The sequence below is a fragment of the Rana temporaria genome, chromosome 5, assembly GCF_905171775.1.
Source record: "Rana temporaria chromosome 5, aRanTem1.1, whole genome shotgun sequence".
Lineage (NCBI taxonomy): Eukaryota > Metazoa > Chordata > Amphibia > Anura > Ranidae > Rana > Rana temporaria.
Window position 1 is genome coordinate 113,082,964 of NC_053493.1, and position 17,975 is coordinate 113,100,938.

The window sequence follows — 17,975 nt, forward strand, 5'->3', positions numbered from 1 at the left end:
AGCCTGTGTCAACCACTAGGGGGATCTGCTTGTACATTTCCAGCTGACTACCTAATGAACTTCTTTACTGCTACAGCCACTGGTCTCTGAGCCTGACCCAAGACTATGACACACAGATTCTCTGGATGGTTCAGCTACTGTAGGGAGCCCCTCATAAATTGCAACATAAGTACTCTGGACCTGCTTTACATTGTTACTTCTAACTTTGCACCTATTATGTAAACTGGAAATGATAGTTACTTCCTGTCTTAAAGCAGTTGTATACCCAAATTTTACACTTTTACCTACAGGTAAGCCTATAATAAGGTTTACCTGTAGGTAAAATTAATATCTCCTAAACCTGTACGGTTTAGGAGATATTCTCTATGCATGCAGCCGCTGACGTCAGAGGTGCATGCGCTCTGTATGCCCCAGCTTAAGGTCAGGCAGCGTTGCTGAACCTTGCCGGGAAGAAAACTCCCGCACGCATGCGCGAGAGTGACATCATCGCGGCTCCGGCCACTCACAGCGCTGGAGCCGCGAAGACACGCCGAGGGCAAGATGTCAGCTTCCTCGGCGTGGACCGTGCTCCAATGCGGGTGCTTCGTTCTGAGGTAAGTATTTCATAATACTGCATACTAGCTCATTATGCCTTTGCCTTGCAGGGGGGTTTTTTTTCTGTGTGGGTTTACTACCGCTTTAAGTTGGCCATACATGGATTGAAAATTCAGCTGGTTCAGCAGTTCCCGGCCAAACTTTGATCTGTCTATAAAAGTATGACACATGGACACTTATTTTTGGAGCACAATAAGTTCTCAGAATTTCATTTAGTAGCTAAACTATATGAAAAAAAGGTATGCCAACATTGTGCAGCACCATGCATGTACTCTTTAAAATCTATTATTGCACTTAATAAAAGTGAAGTGTTTTTTGTCAGGATAAAATATCTTGGTGAATTTTCAGCTGATGACAGCTTGTGGGCACTGCAAAGATCCTAAGATAGGGTGTAGAACCCTGCTGCTGGTCAAGTGTACACACAGTCTATTACTAGATGCCCAAAATTTTACTTTTTGGAAGCACAAGTCGTTCAACTTTAGATTAGAATAAGATAAAGTAGCAGTACATCCAATCACTAGAAAACCATACAATTGTGTAACATGTTAATGTAAGTTATTTCATAATCTACAGGGTTAATTGAAATAATATCTGGTGATCCTGCCATAAAGGTCCTTGTTTCGGTGCTTCCTATTATAAAATAACATCACCCTATCTCTGTCTCCCAATGTGCTCTTGTGTTGTTACCCTGTCACATGGTTTTCTGATGGGAACAAGTAGTCATTTTAGCAGATATTATGCAGATATGGACCATTGTTGTCACCATCAGAAAACTGGCCCTAAAAATGCTATTTAAACATTGCTGAATTGCATTCATGTAGACCTGAAGACTCTGCAGAAGATCAGCAACACTGAAATGAAACAAAAAACATGAAAAAATATGAAAAATATTTTAGTTAAAAAATTGGAAATTGTTTGTGATGTATCGTGCATTAACAACATTAAGGGAAGGCAGTGATTGGTTTTCTGGTCCTGTGCACGGCCAAAAAAGTCGCACACATGTGGTATCCCCATACTCAGGAGAAGCAGAAGAATGTATTTTGGGGTGTAATTCCACATATAACCATGGCATGTTTGAACAATATATCATTTAGTGACAACTTTGTGTAAAAAATAAATAAAAACGTTTTTTTTTACCGAAACTTGTGGCAAACTATATAAAATATTCCATGGACTCAACATGCCTCTTAGCAAATAGCTTGAAGTGTTTTATTTTCAAAATTGGGTCATTAGGGGGGGGGGGGGGGGGGGGAATTTGCGCTATCTTGACATTTTATGGCTTCCGAAACTGTGATAGGTAGTGAGGAAGTGAAATTACCATTTTACGCCCTTAGAAATCCTGAAGGCGGTGATTGGTTTTCAGGGAACTGTGCATGGCTAGACTCCCAAGAAGTCTCACACATGTGGTATCCTCATACTCAGGAGAAGCAGCAGAATGTATTTTGGGGTGTCATTCCACATATAACCATGGCATGTTTGAGCAATATATCATTTAGTGACAACTTTGTGTAAAAAAAAGTTTGTAATTTTCCCGCAACTTGTAAAAAAAAAAAATATTCCATGGACTCAACATGCCTCTCAGCAAATAGCTTGGGTGTCAACTTTCCAAAATGGGGTCATTTAGGCTGTTTTGTGCTATCTGGGCATTTTATGGCCTTCGAAACTGTGATAGGTAGTGAGGAGCGAAATCAAAAATGTACTCCCCTAAGAAATCCTGAAGGTGGTGCTTGGTTTTCGGGGTCCTGCACATGGCTAGGCTCCCAAAAAGTCTCACACATGTGATATCCCTATACTCAGGAGAAGCAGCGGAATGTATTTTTGGGTGTAATTCCACATATAACCATGGCATGTCTGAGCAATATATCATTTAGTGACAACTTTTAAGTAATTTATTTATTTTTGTCATTTTTTAATCACTTGTAACAAAAAAAAAATTAAATATTCAACGGGCTCAACATGCCTCTCAGCATCATCATTTCCTTGGGTCTACTTTCCAAAATTTGGTCATTTGGGGGGGCTTGTACTGCCCTGCCATTTTAGCACCTCAAGAAATTAGATAGGCAGTCATAAACTAAAAACTGCGTCAATTCCAGAAAATGTACCCTAGTTTATAGACGCTATAACTTTTGCGCAAACCAAAAATATATGCTTATTGACATTTTTGTAACCAAAGACATATAGCTGAATACATTTTGGCCTAAATTTATCACTAAAGATTAGTTTATTGATCTTTTTTAATAACAAAAAGTAGAAATCCAAGAGTCTTTTAAAAAATATCCATACGCCCCGCTGCCACCACCAATTGTGTAAGACAGTTCCACAACCTTATTGCCCTGACAATGAAAACACCCCCTGCACAATTTAAGGTTAAACCGCTTCTCCTCCAGTCTCATTGTGTGGTCCTATGTACTAGGACCCCCAGATCTTTCTCCATCCTTAATTTCCCTATCAGTTCTCCCCTAGTGAGTAGTTTGCATTTATGTTTTTTTCCCCAAGTGCATTACTTTACATTTCTGCACATTAAACCTTATTTGCCAATTAGTTGCCCACTCCATTCATTTGTTCAGGTCTTTCTGTACAATTTCTATATCCTGATGTAAAGTTATTGCCCTGCTTTTTTTTGTGTCATCCACAAAAACTGGATTGTGCTATTTATTCCATCCTCTATGACATTTATGAATAAATTGAATAGAATTGGTCCCAAGACAGAACCTTGGGGTACTCCTCTTACCACTCCTGACCAGTCTGAGTACATGTTATTTATCACCACCCTTTGGACACGCCCCTGTAACCATTTTTTCCCTAAGAACAAACCTTATGGTCCATGCCTGCAGACCTCAGCTTGCAAATTAAGCTTTTATGGGGAACTGTATCAAATGTGTTTCCGAAATCCAGATACACTAAGTCCACAGGCCTTTCCCTATTCTAAATGGAAGTTCACTTCCTTGTAGAATGTTAACAGATTGGCTTGGCATTAATTACCTTTCGTAAACCTATGCTCATTACTACTAATGATACTCTTTTCTTCAGTACATTTTTGGATATAGTCCCTTATCATCCTCTTCAATAATTTACCTACTATTGATCTTAGGCGGACTGATTTGTCTCTGCCCTTTTTTAAATGTTGGCACTACATTGACTTTTCTCCAATCAGCTGATATAATTCCTGTCAGTTTGCTGTCCGCAAAGATTGGGAACAATGGTCTGGCTATAACCTGACTGAGTTCTCTGAGGACTCTTGGGTGTAAGCCATCTGGTCCTGGTGATTTATTTGTATTAAGTTTATTAAGTCTTTCCATTACTCTTGCCTTTGTTAGCCACAAGGGTATGCCCTGTGATGTGTCACTAACAGTACTGTTGCGGTTGGTATACCCCTCCTTTTCCTGCATAAAAACTGAGGCAAAGAAGGCATTTAGTACAGTTGCCTTCTCGGTGTCATCTGTAACCAACCTCCCATCCTTGTCTTTATTGTGGGCAATGTGCTTTGAGCTTGCTTTTTTACTGTTAATATATCCAAAAAATGTCTTTGGATTTTTTTACTCTTCTCTGCTATGTGTCTCTCATAGTCTTTTTAGCTGCCCTGATTGCATTCTTACATTTCTTATTGTATTCCCTGCAGAGTTGGAATGTTGACGATGACCCACCCCCTTTATATTTTTTAAGGACATTTTTTTTCTCTTTAATGAGGCTTTTTACAGTATGGTTTAGCCACCCTGGTTTAACCTTCGCTCTCATATTTATTGCCCATTGGAATGCCCTTCTTTTTTTAAGATGCTCCTAAAGCATTCCCATTTTTCTCCTGTGTTCAATGGCCCGGATTCAGAGAGCAATTGCGCCTGCGTAACCATAGTTACGCAGCGCAATTGCTTACTTGCGCCGGCGTAACGAATGCTCCTGATTCAGGAACCTTGTTACGCCGACTGCAGCCTAAGATATGCGTGGCATAAGGCTCTTATGCCCGCATATCTTAGGCTGCATTCTTGCGATGGCCGCTAGGTGGCCTTCAAGTTGTGCTCAGCGTATAGTATGCAAATTCCATACTAACACCGATTCACAACGTTACGCGAGCCCTGCGTACGCAGTTTACGTCGTTTGCGTACGACGGTTTTCGCGTAAGGCTGCCCCTGCTATTAGCAGGGGCAGCCAATGTTACGTATACCCGTTGTTCCCGCGTCGCGAAATTTGAACTTTACGTAGTTTGCGTAAGTGAATCGTGAATGGCGCTGGACGCCATTCACGTTCACTTTGAAGCAAATGACGTCCTTGCGACGTCATTTGCCTAAATGCACGTCGGGAAAGTTTCCAGACGGAGCATGCGCTCCACGATCGGCGCGGGAACGCGCCTAATTTAAATGATTCCCGCCCCCTACGGGATCATTTAAATTGCGCGCGCTTACGCCGGGCATTTTGCCGGAGCGCACACGCAATTTACGGGTAGCGCAGAAAATTTGCGGGGCGCAGGGCAAAAACGTTGCCCTGCGCCTCCGCAAAAAATGCGCAAATGTACCTGAATCTACCCCAATGTTTCTAGGATTTGGTCCCAATTGATATCATGTAGTATTAACCACAGTTTAGGTAAACTGGAAAAATTGGCTTGTTTGAAATTTAGTGTTCTTGTGCTACTTTCGTGCATCCTTTTCTATGATTTACGCTTAATGCGTATGGTGATTTTAATGTATACAGAATAAGTAATACTTAAAAAAAAATACAAAGGAAATTTTCATTTTTTTTAGACTGAAGAGTTTTGCTGGAGTTCATGCATACTGATATATCACAATTGCACTTGAATATATTCCTGTTAAATCCCAAGAGATATTCTGTTTTTTTTTGTGGAAGGCGATAGTTATTGAAGAGCTCTTGTAACTCTACAAAAGCTACATAGCATCTCATCATTGTTCAGGCAAGAGAACTGACTAAAGAGAATCTCTTTTTTAAGTACAGAAATTTAAATGATTGATTAAATCTGATCATGCATTTCTTTTGATGCTAGCCCTTAGTACCTTCATCTATTTATACTGGAAGGCAAGTTTAGAGGTGATTTTCACAGCAAGGGCTGATATGCCTAGGGTAATGTACCTATCAACTCAGAACTTTCTGAAATGAATGATGGGATGTCTGAGCGGCCTATTTGTTTACTACTGTGGTGGTTGTTGCACTCCAGGTGGGCTCTGCTGGGATGATAAGCCTGAAAAATAAGCAATAGCTTATTCCATTGCTAAAAAGCTATAAAAAGTTTTTGAAACATAAAACTTGAATTAGTGTGTTAACAGTAATTCCATATGTGCTCCGTAGATAATCAATTGAAAGTGTCTGCAAATTAAAAAAAAAGCACTAAATCTTTGCAATGCCCACACATTTCTATATTTCTATATTATAGTCTCTTTGAAGAATTGCAAGTAAAGAAAAAAACTCCTGATCTGTCAGAAATTAAGTAAGGATTTAACTTCCTCTTTGAGCCCTCCACATTTTGCCCCTATGAACTCCAAAAAAACTCTTTGGCCCCATACACACGGGAGAATTTATCCGCGAATACGGTCCAGCGGACCGTTTCCACGGATAAATCCTCTCAAAGATATCCGCTGATTTCGATGGGATGGAGTGTACACACCATCCCATTGAAATCAGCGCGGAAATCCTCTGGCGATGACGTGTCGCGCCGTCGCCGCGATTATGACGCGGCGACGGGCGCGACGCTGTCATATAAGGAATTCCACGCATGCGTCAAATCATTACGACGCGTGCGGGGAATCCCTTTGGACGGATGGATCCGGTAAGTCTGTACAGACGAGCGGATCCATCCGTTGGAATGGATTCCAGCAGATGGATTCGTTGTGCAGCACAACAAATATTCGATCTGCTGGAATCCATTCCAGAGGAGATTTCTCCGCGGAAAGAGATCCGCTGGCGTGTACACACCATAGAATCTATCCGCAGAAACCCATTTGCTGGGATTTATCTGCGGATGGATTCTATCGTGTGTATGGGGCCTTAATGGGTTTGCACAACCTATTGCATTGGGGTGTGCATCTCAAACCTTAAACACACATGTGTGTGTGTGTGTGTTTGTGTGTATGTGTATATATATATATATATATATATATATATATATATATATAGTGAGGATTTGGGGTAATTTAGCTTGTTGGTAGAGCCAAACATTGAGTCCAGTCTACTCCACAAAGTTTGTTTTAGGGTTTTTATCTGTCCACTTTTATTGAAGAGAGTAAAGATTCACAGCAGAATAATTTCCCTTGCAGAAGTTCTTACAATCACTGAATCAAAACAGACAGTACTCCACCTCATGACTCTTCTCTGCAGCGTCTCTGCATAGGCTTTCTGCCTTGGTCCTCCAGACCATAAAAAACACAGTCCCAGTACTCCTGCAGTAAACACTGAAACTTCCTCAGCTCTGACTGCTTCTCCTGCAGCTCCCTGCTGCTTCAACTTTACAGGCTCGGCCTTTCATTGTCCCTACATGGACAGTACAGATCAACGTGCTCCTAACAGCTCCCTTACACAAACTGACCCCCTTGGGAGGGTGGGGCTACTAACCTCTAATCCATACCAGGTCACATGCCCTCAACATGGCGGGATGCCCCTTGCTGATGATGTCACAAGGGGCGGGATCACCTGGTTACATCATTAGGTGGCCCCGTCCCTTAGTTATTTCAGAACTATCTGATAGCAAAGCTAGTAGATGGCGGGAGCTTTTGGTGGGAGTGGACCATTATTTTTATTATTTTTCGGCGGTGGTGGCAGGTATCCTTATTGACAATGGATTTACTTCGGGGACATTGTTGTTTTTTTAATAAAGGTATTGTCAAAAACTGCCTACTGTTATTTTTTACACTAAACCTTTTTTTTGGTGAATGAGTAGGGGTACTATGTACCTCTACTCATTAATATAGGGGGCAGGATCTGGGGGCCACTTGTTAAAGGGGGCTCCCAGATTACGATAAGCCCCCCCACCTGCAGTCCCCCACAACCACCGGCCAGGTTTGTGGGGAAGAGGCCCATGTCCCCATCAACATGTAGACAAGGTGCGTTGGGGGGACGAACCCCCCTGCTCCAAAGCACCCCCACCATGTTGAGGTCATGTGGCCTGGTATGGTTCAGGAGGGGGGCAGTCGCTAGCCTCCCCTTTCCTGGCCTACCAGGCTGCATGCCCGGATAAGGCCCGGTATTTATTTTTGAAGGGGAACTCCATGCCATAGGGCAGTGGTTCTCAACTCCTGTCCTCAGGACCCACTAACAGGCCAGATTTTAAGTGTTACCTTGGGGAGATGCAAACTAGAATATTGCAATCACTGAGCCACAAATGATATCACCTGTGATGTATTTCAGTTATCTTGCAAACCTGGCCTGTTGGTGGATCATGAGGACAGGAGTTGAGAACCACCGCCATAGGGCCTGGTATGCATTGGTGGAGCCCACACCAATTTTTTTCACAATTTTTTTTCTTGCCAGCAATTCTTTCCTTAGCATTCAGCTCTCATCTGGGAATCTTGGTTGCTGATCTTGGTTAATGCAAAAATGGTGCCTGTCTTCTATAGTGAAAAATAGATGAAGACATTGTAAGGGAAAGTACTGTGAAAGGTAATAATTACCTTTATGTGTTACACTTACACATTTCTTAAGATATATGTACTTAACAGGAGAACTGTATATCTGATCCTAGGTCTGCTTGAAATACATTTCCCATTACTAAAGTTCAATACGTTTTGGACTTGAGATGTGCTAACACGTTCAGACACATGTTAGTTCCAATGAAGATCAGAAAATATATTCTGATGAACAGTTTCCATATTCTGTATTGGAAAAAAAAAAGATTCTGAAAATGCATTTTGGATGTTGTCACTATAACCATAAACACTTTCTGTAGCTTGCAATAACTTTTCTCCTGTGTACCACATTTACAGGTTTACATTAAGGCCCCATTCACAATCCGGTGTGTTCCTAGAAACGTGTGAAAAACAAGCCAAAATGTGCATCGCACTTGTGGTGCCATTCATTTTTACTGGCAACCCAAACACGGGTAGCAGTTGCACATTTTGCCATGCTTTTGTCAAACAACAAACACCCAAAACATGCGGCCTAAGGGCCCACTCACACTACATGCAATAGGATGTAGTTTTGAATGCATTCCCACTGCATAGAGAGCCTTCAATCAATGTTAGCTAATGAGCGTAGTTCACACTATTGCATTGCGTTGCAGTGCAGTGAAAAAAATACATCAAGCAACAATTTTTGACACCGCAAATGTGCATAAATGCATAAAAATGCATGTCAATGCAACACATCTAAATGCAACTCTGTAACCTGTGAGAACCTGGTTACATTACCAGCTTCTACTGAAGACCAGAAAATGGGGGGGGGGGGGGCTATAAGTAGTGAATATAAGGTAAGTCCACACATCTCCTCACTAGGAGGAGGTAATGGGAAAAGGGTATTTTTAAGTGTCACAAAAGTATCACATAAGTACCACATACCAAGTTTTATTTATACAAAAGTCAGTTAAACATATGCATCAGAACATATTAGAAGGTACAATCAACATGTTTTGTGACCATTTTATGCAGTCAAAGCGTGGTTAAGAACATATGGATCAGGTGTGACTGGATCTACGTGTTTCACCCAAAAGAGGGGCTTCCTCAGGATCCACGTTTCAGTATTAACAAATCTAAAAACTAATAAACAACACAAGCAATATATTATTAAAAAAACATACATAAACCATAAGAGCCGGTTCACACTGGGGCGACTCGTCACAGCCACCTGACAAGTCGCGTCCCATTCTATTCAATAGAACCGCTCTAATAGGAGCGACGCAAGTCGCTCCGACTTAGAAAAAGGTTTTTGTACGACTTTGGGGGCGACTTGCATTGACTTCTATACAGAAGTCATTTTGCAAGTCGCCTCTGAAGTCGTCTTCAGGACGCCTTGCCGAGTCGCCCCCAAAGTCGTGCCGCCCCAGAGTGAACCGGCTCTAAGTGTATACAATATATATGTATATATATCACAATAGATTCTATTATTTCTGTTATTAGAATATAAGGAGGGAAAAAAAACATAAATAAAAATTTGAAACAATATGAAGGACATTATAGAGTTAGCAGATTCTATTATTCTAGCAGATTATATTATAAATTATTATGTATTCTATTATTCTATTATTTCTGTTATTAGAATATAAGGAGGGGAAAAAACATAAATAAAAATATGAAACAATATGGAGGACATTATAGAGTTAGCATATGGGGGAAGTAGAGGCAAAACATGGAAGAGGAGTGCTGTATGCATCACAATAATTATTTTGGGGGTAAAATACCTTAGATATAGATTACCAAATGTCACCAATATGTCCATGCTCATTAGAACCCAAGAGAAGAGTCGTCACTAAATGATCACCATCTAATAAAAGACAAAGAAAAGAGGGATAGAAGGGAAGAGGGAAGGGTGATATCCATTATACTGGAAATACGGGGATTAAGCCTCCCATCAGCTAATGGTGGATGCGTATATATATATATATATATATATATATATATGTATTTGTTTACAGTAAACAATATATAGCAGGACACTTACCAATTAGATCTGATTATAAGAAAATTAAGGTCATCATCAAAAAAAACCCGGAATAAATGGTTAAACATGGCTAGCTGTCCCCAAGTTGTTGGATCAATCAACTTGGGTGCATTCAGCCTGCCCATACATGGTTCGAATCTCAGCGGTTCCCTGCTGAACCGGTCAAGATTCAAGCTGCCTATGGCCACCTTTAGAGTAGGAAATATAAGACAATTATCTATGACATCATTTGACAGATTTTTAACGTTTTGATAACAGTTCATTTTTAAGGTTCATGTCAAATAAATATAGAGAAGCCACAGAACTGTCCAAACCTTTATTGATCATGTTTAGTTTCCATCTGTATGTTGCAGTGTCATCTTCTTGACAGAAAGCCCTGTCAACACTAAGCAAAGTTCATCTGTATACTGCATGCATCGACAACGCTGCAGATTGATTAAAAATTCTGATGAAGTGCTGCAACTTTTTTTAGACAACACTATGTTCATGAAGTTTACTATGAAGTTTGCTGACATTTTTTTTATGCAGTATTATATTAGTTTTGTGCAAATATGATATGTTCTCTTTCTAGTACACTGAATTCTATATTGAGGTCTTAAAGTGAACCTGTGCCCAGACAATGCATTCTAAAGTATTTACAAATTTTGAACAAGTAGTGATGCCTCGTACACACGACCGGCTTTCCTGTCAGGAAAAAAAACAAAGTTTTCCCGACGTTATTTCTCTCCAGCCTGCCTTGCATACAGATGTTCATGCTAAATCCCACCCGACCAAAGCGCGGTGACGTATAACACGTACAACAGGACTATAAAAGGGAAGTTCCATTCAAAAGGCGCCACCCTTTGGACAGGTTTTGCTGATTCTCGTGTTAGTAAAAGTTTGGTGAGAGACGATTCGCGCTTTTCAGTCTTCATGCTTTTCAGTCCGTTACAGCGTGTCGAATATGCTATCTCCATTACGAACGCTAGTTTTACCAGATCGAGCACTCCTGTCTCATATTTGATTCTGAGCATGCACGTTTTTTTTCCTTAGGAAAGCATACACACAAGCGGTTTTCATGATGGGAAAAAGACCGGCGGGAATCACGACGGGAAAAATAGAGCTGGTTCTAATTTTTTTGCAGGCAGTTTTCTCGTCTGGAAAACTGCTATGGAGCATACACACGGCCGGTTTTCCAGACAAAAAGCAAACATGACAGTTTTCCCATCGGGAAAACCGGTCATGTGTATGAGGCATTGGGCTCAGTTCACACCTATATATGCAGTTTTCTTAGATTTTTTTGCAGTGCTTTTTGCGTACATTTTGCACATGTGTTTTTAATGCATTTTTTGATGCTTTTCAATTTTTTTATGATTTTTTTTTGCCCAATTTGTTTTTGGGTACATTTAAAAAACACAAATTGCAGCAAGATCACAGTACATGCTTTCCTGCAGCTTATCTATTGAAGTCTATGGAACCAAAAATGCATTATTTTGCTTTTGAAAAAAGTCCCTGATCCATTCCAAAAATGCAGCGGCTGAAAAAAACATAGATGTGAACGTGTCTTATAGGAAATCATGTTAAATGGACTGTAGTGAGTTTCTGCAAAAAGCAATAAAACACCTAGCCTAAAAGCACATTAAAACAAGCCCTCATTTACCACTGTACTTATAAGCATTAGCACTCATGGACATGGCCACGTTTTTACAACACATATTTTTGTTGGGTTAATGCATCTGAGGTCCAGCTTTTTGACTGTATTTTATATTGTACACATATAAAAATGTGTGCTAATGTTTACATGTATACAGAGTACAGAGCCATTTACTCTATTGGAGTACAAGAGGCTTGCTTCAGGAGCCACCAGTATACTAGCAATAGAGTGCACTAAATGACTTCCCTGAGAAGCTGCCTGCATCTAAGCAGAAGAGGATGCTAAGCAGCTTCCTTGGGAATCTGTCTGCATCTTAGTAACAGAGAACACTAGATGGTCTCCATTAGAAGACAAAGGAAACTAGCTGGCAATGTCTTAAAGCCCCATTCACTCCTGCATGTCACACATATGCACATTTGTTTGTGCCTTTTTTTTTGCGTTTGTCACATGACATCACTTGAATGGGTTGCTCCGCATGCATCAAATGCACCTGAGTGACTCCTGCACCTTTTTTTGGCATTGAGCCTTGCGCGTTTTTATCAAGCAACAAAATGCGCACTTGCTAGTTGTGTTTGGGGTGTCATTAAGAAAAAAATGGCACCATAGAAAGTGTGAACAGGGCAAAAAAATAAAAATTTCATGCAAAATATTGAAGCAACACTCCCCAGCTTACAGCATCTTTAAATTTCTCACCAATTTGGTATAATAAAATTAATTGTCGGAAGTTGCTGTTTTCTATGTGACATGATATTTGCTATAAGGTTCATTATATTTTCAGTAAAATATGCACATTTTAGTGCACACAAACACAATATAATACCCAAAAAAATAGTGCAGGAGCATTTTTCTTATGGCACTGGAGTCTGATCTGAATAACCTATATGGACTTTAAAGCTTAAAGAGGAGTTTGCGGCCGAGAACGGAGATGACGTCACCGATGGCTCTCCTCCTTCCTGACGTGTTGCGTGGCTGTACACGCCACTTAGTCATAGGATCCTATTTTATTTGTTATTTTCAATTATTCACTGGCATTACCATGTTATCTTATTAGCACGAGTTTGTACATTGAGACTTATATTCACATCTTGTTATATAATTTTTTTCTGGTGGACGGTTGGTTACACTCATTATAAGGATTCATTTATCTCACCGTTTTTTTCACTGTATATGGATGTTTATTCACATATTTTTTGGAAGTTTATCATTGATTGATAATTTATTCAATAATTTATTTTGGATCTCATTATTATCACTTATTCATCCCCTTCCTCACTGTTATTGATGCTTGGTGGGACTTTAAGGAACAAGGAGTGAAAAATTTTCACGGTTCACATCTGGATTTATTTGCTTTTTATATACGGTATTATGTTGTTAATTGAGCAATATTAACTGGCTAGATAATTATTAAGTAGCAAGCGCCATTACACCCCCCATTTTTCAATTGTCATCAGTGCGTGAGCACTATTTAGTTGTGGCTGCTGCTCAGTTATAATTTATACATATTATATTTTATATATTAGATTTTACGTTATTTAATCCGAATTTTATATATGTAGGTTATTAGATTTTAGCGCCCTGGTTAGAGTGGTTTTGCGCATTAGTTCCCCCCCCCATATACAACAACTAAACAAAAATGTAACTTGAGATACATGTTAATCTTTGAATTGATCTCAGTAGCCCTGTTGATCCCTTTGATACTAGGCCCCATCTGTACTTTGGAACTGGGATGATGGTGGAAGCTATGAATGTTGGAGTGATAGTGATAGGAGCATGTGGGGCATAACCTTTACTTTACTTTTGTCAAGATCCTGTAGACAGTCAGTACCTAAAATCAAAGGAACTTCACAAGGATTAGGAGAGTAACACAGGGACTTTCAATCTTTCTTCAGCACTATTGTTACATGAGACATTTATGGAAGTGAACCTTTCATGGAAATGTAAGCTGTGTTTTACTTTTAGCTCCCACTCTCCTGAATATGAAGAACATAAAAATAACATTTGCAATATGTTGGAATGCATTCTCACTGATGTTTTAAACGCCCAGATTTTCGAGGAGGCAGCTGTGTGGCATGAAGAGGCACCTCCCAAAAGTATGAAAAGTCAAGGCAATGGTGAGGGTTTTTTTTTTTTTTTTTGGACGGGGTCAGCTATTTGTGGAGACCTGTCAGTAAAGAGGATCTTAATTTTTCATGAAAGACCTGCTATAATTCATTGTCCCTGCAGTAATAAAAAGTTGGGTTAAACTGCAAACAAATGCACAGGGGTAAACGGGCACCTACCCTGATCCTACAGACAGGAACGGTGTCATTTTAAAGACATTCTTTCCATTTTATTTCTAAAACTGAGTAAGAGGAAATGTACATTTTGTAGCAGTTTAATAAATCGACTTTTTTCAAAAAACAACGCAACCAGTACCATTTTCAACCAAAATGAATATTGTTACCATTCAACAAACAGGCAACAGTTTATGCTTTCAAAGAAAATCAATGCTGATTTAAACTTTTAGAACAGGCACTGTAATGTGAAAGTGGATGCTTGACATGTACTTGTATTAACGCCAGCTCTGGCATCCATATTACCCTACTAGTGTGCATGTCTCAGCTGGTGCCTGTCAAGTGGAACGGGTCCTGCAGTTATTGCTCAGTGAAGAGAATCATTTCTGGCCTTTGGTCACCAGTGGGCTGAAGCAGGTGCACAGCTTTTTATTTACAGAAAGCAAATGGGATTTGCATAGAAAAAGTGATACACAGTAGCCAATATACATATAAGAAAAATATGGAAGAGTACGTTATAATACGAACCTGCAAGATACAAAAAACAGTTATAAAAAAAAGTTAAACAAATGTTATGCTAAAATTTCATTTTTTTGCCAAATAACATGGATTTAAATATAGTATTTCAAATTTGATTCTGTCAGTTCAGTATTTTTGCACAATATTTTTTGTGTAACTTTGGACTGTGCACTCATCCTAAGCTCTATCTTAGTCATTTTCGCATAAACAATCTCTTGCTGCATGTCTAGACAAAACCTTTTTTCGTAGTTTTGTGTAGAGTGGGAATCCCGCTACAAATCGAAGGGAGAACGCAGATTTTCGGTCCAAGGACCTCGGCTCTGGAATGCTCTACCCACTACCATCCGCTTGGAGGAAAACCATCGGGCTTTTAGGAAAAAACTAAAGACCCACCTCTTCTGAAGGACCGGTTCGACTCTGGATGTCAAGCGCCTTGAGGCGATTAAGTTCGCATTTGCTGCGCTATATAAGTCACTCACTCACTCATTAGAACTAGAGTTGAGCGGACACCTGAATGTTCGCGTTTGACGGGTTCAGCAGAACTTCGGAAAAAAGTCCGGGTTCGGGACCCGAACTTGACCCGGAACCCCATTGAAGTCAATGGGGACCCAAACTTTTGACTACTAAAATGTCTCTAAAAAAGTAATGGAAAGGGCTAGAGGGCTGCAAATGGCAGCAAAATGTTGGTAAGAGCATGGCAAGTACTCTGCAAACAAATGTGGATAGGGAAATAACTTAAAATAACATAAAATACATAGAAATAAAAAAATAATAATCTTGACCTAGGAGGACGAGGTCCATATGGAGTAGGAGGTTGAGGTGGCGGTGGATGTGGCGGTGTAGGTGGAAGCGGCGGTGGAGGAGGACGAGGTAGCCAACACAGCTTTTTGTTTTTAATTTATTTATTTTTTAAATTAGGGTACACCCCAAAAGAGTGAGAAAGATCAGAAATACAAGAATGGCTGGGTAAGGCCGGTATACGTGTCTATTCTGCACAAGGTACGGACAAGTCCTGTGGGATGGAGGAAACACTGCAAACACTGGAGGAAATGGGTGTTTTTTGAATAGCAAAATAGAAGAACAGTAGCTAAAGTGTTTATCTCACACGTACAGATATGGAGGAAACACTGCAAACACTGGAGGAAACACTGCAAAATATATGTTTTTCCCCTAAATGGGTGTTTTTTGAATAGCAAAATAGAAGAAAAGTAGCTAATGTGTTTATCTCACACGTACAGATATGGAGGAAACACTACAAACACTGGAGGAAACACTGCCCTAAATGTTTTTTTTTTAATAGCACAATAGAAGAACAGTATCTAAAGGGTGTATCTCACACGTACAGATATGCAGGAAACACTGCAAACACTGGAGGAAACACTGCAAAATATATATTTTTTTTGCCCTAAATGGGTGTTTTTTGAATAGAACAATAGAAGAACACTAGCCAAAGTGTTTATCTCACACATACAGATATGGAGGAAACACTGCAATTTTTTTTTTTGCCCTAAATGGATGTTTTTTGAATAGCACAATAGAAGAAAAGTATCTAAAGGGTGTATCTCACAGTAACATATGCAGTGCTGGTGTAATTTGATTTCTGAAGCAGGACTGACTCCTATATATTTCTCTCCCTACAAGCAAAACCAGGAACCTTCCCCTAAAGTATCTAATGCAGAGTATCTCATCTTTAAATATATTAATAGTAAAAAGGTGAAGTCTGAGCATGTAGGCCCCTTACAAAATAATCTAGAGTGGGTGACTGGGGACAAAGAGAAGGCAAATTTACTAAATGTTTTCTTCAGCTCTGTGTATACAATGGAGCATGGGGGAGCTCATGTCCAAAATGGGGGTGGGAGTGACACAGCCCCAAATCCACAATGGCTCAAAAGTGATATGGTCCAGAAATATTTAGACAGAATAAAGGTGGATAAAGCACCTGGACCTGATAGCATCCATCCACGGATCCTAGGTGAGTTGAGCTCTGTCATTTCAAAGCCACTGTATCTAATATTTAGGGACTCATTAAAGACAGGAATAGTACCACTGGATTGGCGCAGGGCCAATGTGGTGCCCATATTTAAAAAGGGAACAAAGTCTTTACCAAGTAACTATAGACCTGTTAGTTTAACTTCTATAGTTGGGAAGATACTGGAACGTTTAATAAAAGACCACATGGATGAGTTCTTGCAGGAAAAAAGCTATTTAAGCAGCAGACAACATGGATTCATGAAAGACAGAAGTTGTCAGACAAACCTGATTTCCTTTTATGAAGAGGTAAGTAAAACCCTGGACAGAGGCGTGGCTGTGGACGTGATATATTTGGATTTTGCAAAAGCGTTCGATACAGTTCCGCACACACGGCTCATGTGTAAGGTAAGGTCTACAGGATTGGATATATCAGTTTGTAAATGGATAGAAAATTGGCTGAAAGACAGAATTCAGAGAGTCGTGGTTAATGATTCTTACTCTGAATGGTCCAATGTTATGAGTGGTGTACCCCAAGGTTCAGTGCTGGGACCCTTACTTTTCAATATATTTATAAATGATATTGGGTTTGAGATCAAAAGTAACATTTCTGTCTTTGCAGATGACACCAAGCTATGCAGTGGAATAACGTCCTTACAGGATGTCTCCAATTTACAAGCCGACCTCAATGCTCTGTCTGATTGGGCGACTAAGTGGCAGATGAGGTTTAATGTAGATAAATGTAAAGTTATGCACTTGGGGGCTAAGAATATGCATGCATCATACATACTAGGGGGAGTACAACTGGGGGGGTCTGTAGTGGAGAAGGATCTGGGGGTTTTAGTTGATCATAAGCTCAATAATGGCATGCAATGCCAAGCTGCGGTTTCCAAAGCGAGCAAAGTCCTTTCTTGTATTAAGAGAGGTATGGACTCCAGAGACAGAGATATAATTTTGCCCCTGTACAAATCATTAGTAAGACCTCATCTGGAATATGCAGTTCAGTTTTGGGCACCAGTTCTCAAAAAGGATATAGGAGAATTGGAGAAAGTGCAGAGAAGAGCAACCAAACTGATAAGAGGCATGGAGGAGCTCAGCTATGAGGAAAGATTAGAGGAACTAAATGTATTCACTCTTGAGAAGAGGAGAATAAGGGGGGATATGATCAACATGTACAAATATATAAGAGGTCCATACAGTGAACTTGGTGTTGAGTTATTCACTTTACGGTCATCACTGAGGACAAGGGGGCACTCTTTACGTCTAGAGGAAAAGAGATTTCACCTCCAAATACGGAAAGGTTTTTTCACAGTAAGAGCTGTGAAAATGTGGAACAGACTCCCTCCAGAGGTGGTTCTGGCCAGCTCAGTAGATTGCTTTAAGAAAGGTCTGGATTCTTT